Here is a 6382-nt window from a genome sequence, read left to right on the forward strand (position 1 = left end):
CCCTGTCCCCACCTACACTCGGCCCCCACCTGCACCTGGTCCCCACCTACACCCGGTCCCTACCTACACCCGGTCCCCACCTACACCTGGTCCCCACCTACACCCTGTCCCCACCTACATCTGGCCCCCACCTACACCCTGTCCCCACCTACACCTGGTCCCCACCTGCACCTGGTCCCCACCTACACCTGGTCCCCACCTGCACCTGGTCCCCACCTACACCTGGTCCCCACCTGCACCTGGTCCCCACCTACACCTGGTCCCCACCTGCACCTGGTCCCCACCTACACCTGGTCCCCACCTGCACCTGGTCCCCACCTACACCTGGTCCCCACCTGCACCTGCACCTTGTCCCCACCTACACCTGGTCCCCACCTGCACCCGGCCCCCACCTGCACCTGGTCCCCACCTGCACCTGGTCTAACCTGTTACTCTGACTGACCCTTACAAGGACATAAATATCCCATTCCCCCTACTCTGCCCCTCTGGTGCCATTTTGGTCTCAACTCTTCTGCTAGCAGATATAACAATAAATTTATAATTCTTTACCCCTTTTGGCCTCATGTGCTCCTTCAGCGGCCCTAACATTTGGTGCCAAAACCCAGGAGGGTTCCACAGGGAAGGGGAGCCATCATCCTGGCTGCAGTCACCCCGAGTTTGCTACTCGGAGAGCAGGAGGCAGCTGCAGCTCGACCTGAGTTTATCGCCGAATCCTCCTCAGGGACTCGATCGCTGGCCTCGCTCTGGCCTCCCTCCCTTACTGGCCCTCCCAAACCAGCTAAGGAGGATGCTGGATTGGGACCTGTCCTTCCCATTGCTGACCCGGAGGCCTCTGATCTGTCCTACCTCGACCCTTCAGATTATTCAATTCTTCGTTTCCCTAGGGGTCCCCTGAACTCACCTTCTTATGTCCCTCCTTCGACTGCCCCCCTGTCTTCAGACTCTACCTCTTCATCCACCCCCTCCTTATTGAGCCCCCCTCTTACTCGTTCCCATGCAACTCAGCCTCCAGCCCTTGTCCTTCTCTTCCAAGAGGTGGCCAGGGCCGAGGGTATTGTCCAGGTACACATCCCATTTTCCCTGTCCAACCTCGCACAGATCGAGGCATCTTTTACTAGGGAAGTTGAGTACCTGACCCAAGTCCTGTGACCTGACCTGGCATGACATCTATGTCATCTCGTCCTCCTCTCTCACCCCAGAGGAGAAGGAGCACATCTGGCCAAGTCCTGCCCAAACCCAAGACCCCCCACCTGAGCCCTGCCCAAGGTGTAGAAGGGAAGGCTACTAGAAGTCAGACTGCACTATGGCCACTCCATGTTGGCCCTCCACAGACAGGACACGGTGGCTAACTCGGTTGGCACTGACGCAGTTCCTCAAACTGACCCGATGTGGGACTATCAGGTCAGTTCTCCAGGGCGCCGGCTCCATACCCATATGATCATCTGCTTCATTGCTGGACTCAAAAAAGCTGCCCATAGGCAGACAACTATGACCAACTTAACGAGATCATTCAAGGCCCTGAGGAAAACGCAGCTCTCTTCCTCTCCTTCCTCACAAAGGCCTTACAGAAATATACCCAATATACTCCTTAAGCCCTACCTCCCCAGAGGGAACCCACCTTCTGAACATGCATTTTATATCCCAATCAACCCCTGACATACAACATAAACTCTGAAATATAGACACAGGTCCACAGACCCCTCAAAAAGACCTCCTTAACCTGGCCTTTAAGGTCTTTAATAATAGAGATGAGGAGACACAAATCCAAAAACAAAGACGACATTAGGCCAAGGCTGAGGCCCAGAAGGAGGCCTTTCAGCTCCTAGCCACCACTCTCATGAACCCCAAATGAAGTGCCGGTCCTCCAACCAAGGCTAAGTCAGGGGCTAAGCCTCCTCCGGGCCCATGCTTCACATGCAACAAGGAATGACACTGGGCCAAGTCCTGCCCAAACCTCTAGATCTGGTTCAGGGCTCCCAGACAACCTGGGACTATCCACCAAAAACTGAGGCTGCCCAGACCCTGACAAGGCCCACAGACTTACATCACTGAGACAGAGCCTTGGGTAACAATTGTGGCAGGTGAGCCGATCTCCTTTTTAATTGACACTGGGGCCACTCATTCTGCCTTTCCCAAACTGGCTGGGACCCTTGTCCCCTCCTCAGCCTCTATTATGGGGGTTGACAGTCTCACAGCCATTAGCCACCGCACCTCTATACTGCATCTAACAGACACCCCCTTTATCCACTCTTTTCTTGTTCTACCGCACGTCCCCTCATAAAGCCCAGTTGTCCTGAACCACAGTCATCTGCCCCAGTTTCACTCTCACCCCACAAAGATGAGCCATTACCTTGAACCATAAATGCTTTATCTCCTCCATTACTGTCCCCTCCTCTAACTTTTGTTACAGAAAATCTATAAAGTAGAGTTGGAACTGTTAATGTAATGTCTTGTGCTTTGTTGAAGGTGTGTTTTTTGAAAGTGAGAGTGTTCATAAATGTCAATCTAAGAAATGCTAAATGTCTACTTTTTGGTTAAATGCTGGTTACTTACTTTTTTGATTATCATTGGAAAATTAAGGTTTCTAAGAGTTAACAATTCTAATTAAACTGGAAAAGAATTGTATGGTTTTAGTAATAGAAGGCTTGAGGCATGGACATGCATTTTGAAGGAAAAAGAAAGTGATTTAAAATTGTAAGAAGATTCATGAAGTTGTAAGAAGGCTTGTTAAAATTGTAAAAACGTTTGTGAATGTTATAGAAGGTCTGTAGGGAGAAGTGTCAAAAGGAAGTTATATAAATGACATAGGCCAGTAAGTCAGAACAAGCAGGATAGGGAAACTGAGAGAGTTAAACAGCAGTTTGCAGCTATCTAGTAAATTCTATCTTCCCTAAACCAAGGACAATTAAGAGTAACTAATTTGCACTATTCCTCCCCAGCCAGAGGGTAAATAGCTTACATCAACGTACTCAGGGAGACAGACAGCAGAAATCCAGTTAGGGCTATTTGCTGACCACACCCAAGGACAAATGAAGTTAAGAGAATAAACCTCATCTATAATAATAAAAGGGTAATATGCTAATTAGACCAGGAGCCCTTCTGGACAAAGCCATGGTGGCAGGGCCGAGGCAGAGGCGGTTAGGGGCAATCAGGCCAGGAGGGGAGGGCAGTTGGGGGCCATCAGACGGGCCGGGGAGGACAGTTGGGGACCATGTGACCAGCAGAGGGAGGCAGTTGGGGGCAAGAAGGCTGGCAATGGGGGCCAGTTGGGGGTGATCAGGCTGGCAGGGGGAGTAGTTGGGGGCGAGAAGGCCAGTGGGGGGGAGGGGCAATTGGGAGCAAGCAGGCCAACAGGCAGAGTGGTTAGGGGCAATCAGGCAGGCAGGTAGGTGAGTGGTTAGAAGCCAGCAGTCCTGGATTGCTAGAGGGATGTACGACTGCGGGTTTAGGCCCGATCGCTATGGGACATCCTCCAAGTGGTCCCAGACTGAAGAGGGTACAGGCCAGGCTGAGGGACACCCCCCCCACACCCATGCACAAATTTCATGCACGGGACCACTAGTTTTGGTATATTAGACTACAACCCTCCAAACTAAATGTCTCCTTCCACCAAACTATTTGTCATAATTCTTGTTGGTCTAAATTGTTTCAGTAATACTAAAATTTATAAAACAGCTTGTCTCCGCCAAGTTACATGCCCTCCTCATACTCAGGAAATAATGCCCCTGGACACCATCACAACCTCCTTTTGTGCCCAGGCCTCATCATCCTTCTGACAGAGCAAGGATTTTGGCTCTGAAGGGAAATGTCATCCCCTTTCATCAGAGAGAATTCAGGGCCAAAAATCATTGAGGGTGGGGGGGATGTAGACCCTGAGACCCCCAGAGCAAGGACGATGGGCCAAGTACAGGTATAGATGGGTCAGAAAACTTTGGATGCCTAGCAAGGGACAAAACTGGAAAAACAAGTACCTTGCCTCCCAGGGTAACCTATCCTCCCCTTTTATATCACTAGTCAGGCAGCTTAGACCCTTGATCTTTTCCTCCCTAAAGATAACATCTGGGCCTCAGTTGTATTTCAGCTCCAGGCCCAGAAAAGCACCAAAACCAGACAAGTGATGCTGTGGTGGCCTCAGGACCAGCTTTTAGCTCCCACGTCACTCAACAGGACTTCACCAACCAGTCTCTTGGGGAAATCATGCTGCTACAACCCCTCACTACGAACCATGAGAAATCTACACAGTGTGCCAGCTGACTATAATCAAAGTCCATCCCCTCATGATCTCGACATCCCATCTAAGCAGGAAATAACTAAAGAAGATATTAATAACCAGAATGGTAAGCGGAGGGTTTTTCCCAAGGTCATGCCTTGCAATGCCAAAGAATAAGCTCCGAGAACCAGAAGATTTAAACAAAAGTGTGGAAAATGTATTATAAGCAGATTCAGACTCCCCTCATGGGGAGGGAGGCCCAATAATTGGCTGCCCCCTCCAGAGCCTTGTAATCCAGGAGTATATATTTGCTACAAGCTTGCTTCTATATCTATCCGTGTCATCATCTGATTGATTCCGTCTATGGTTCTTGCCCAGTTTCTATGTGTTCTTTCTCTGTACCGATGCTAAACTTTCTCTGTTTCTGTGTGCCAGGACACCTTATTGTTGCAGGCCCTCCCTTGGTTTCCCATGCCTCCCACTTTGAGTCCAGAAACATTTTATTATTTCTGCTTGGTTGGTTCCTGTGATTAGGCTGCTCAAACTGCCGTGTCTGCCTCTGCCTATGTTCCACCTGCCTTTGTTTCCCACTGGACCCTGCCCTGTCTGCCTGCGTCTCAAAGTAACCCTCTCAGTTAAGAAACCCCAACTGCTGTTGGGATCAGGGGTGACAACCACTCTGGCTACTTCCTGCTGGCAGTGGGCATTGTGCTGGAGCAGTTGTCAATTCCCATCGGAGGAGGCAGTCTAGGGATCCACGCTAAAAGGCAGTTGTCTCCATCTGGGACTGCATTTGGAGTTTTCTAGCCTCTATGCAAGAATAAACAAAATGTATTAGGAGGTTTAATACGCAAGGGCCAAAGATAAGCAATAGAAATAGCTAAACAAAGGGCCAACCAGCTTCTTAGGGATGGGATTATTTCTTTTTAAGTCTTGTATGAAAAACGATACCTGGAGAGGGCAGATAGTAGTCAGGGCCTGGGTGGCTGAGTTCCCTTGGGTCTTGGTGGGACTTGTCCTTCCAGGGGTTTTGTATTATAAGGAGGACCAGGTGGCTTAGGTGTATTCTATGGGCCACTAGGCCCAGTCACCTTCTAAGGAGTTCTTGACTCTCTGGTATTGTTTTGGGTCAAGGCTGTCAAGAGCTAGGGTTCAATTTTGCATTGCTGACATAATTTTTTATTGCTTCTTAAAGTAAAGAACACCTGGATATATGAGAGCTTAAACCACTTCTCTTTACTCATATAGAAAAGACTTCATTGCAAGATGGTATTGTAGTTAATATTTCCCTCTGGGACCTATGTCTCTCTATCTGCCAGTTAATACTGGGGCCAGGCCTGGGTACAAAAGAAAATCGGTGTTTCTTCTTAAGGGTCTGCGGGTCAGTATGCCAATGTTTAAGAATACAGCCCAAAGGGCTATCTGTATGGGGTGTGGACGAAGTGCTTCGCATCCATAAGAAAACATAAAACATGTCCAGCATCCTCTGTGACCTTCCCTTCTCTGTTTAGGGCATCTCCCTCCTAGATAAGTGATGTGCCTCTTTGTGTGTGACCACAGAAGAGGATCTGCCAGACTTGGTCACACTTACCAGCAAGATTTAGGGCTAGAAAACTTGTTAGTGTGCGCCCACTAACAGAACTGACCTACTGGACTGTGCGCACTTACCAGCAACGTCCTACCAGGCACCCGCCCTGCTCCAGATGTGGGGAAGCCTGTACTAACCCATGTCCCTGATTGAAAGTGTCTGACATGGTTCCAATGTTTCTGAAGTGCCCATCAAGTTTCCTAGGGAAGTTTAAAAGGAAGTGACTCTAGGCCAGGGGTGGGCAACCTTTTTGTGAGTGCGTGCCAAAACCAGCAAAATCTCTGACTTAAAATTCTTCTGCGTGCCAACCCTGATTTTTTGAGAACATGTTACACCTACTTGATATCTCTTAAGGTGTACATATGTGAAGAACCTTGAAGAAATAATAAAATTCATTCGAGCGACAAAAACACAGTATATGATGATGAAAAATACATTTATTTTTTAATGTATACATGTACACTGATAGTCCAACAGAAAACTTTATGACTCCGTTTGATATTATCAGTGGGACTTTTGCTGCTGCATCACTGATGACAGAGATTTTACATCAGGTTTATATTTCATGACCTTCAGAGATATGC

This window comes from Myotis brandtii, unplaced genomic scaffold (assembly GCF_000412655.1).
Source record: "Myotis brandtii unplaced genomic scaffold, ASM41265v1 scaffold407, whole genome shotgun sequence".
Taxonomy (NCBI): Eukaryota; Metazoa; Chordata; class Mammalia; order Chiroptera; family Vespertilionidae; genus Myotis; species Myotis brandtii.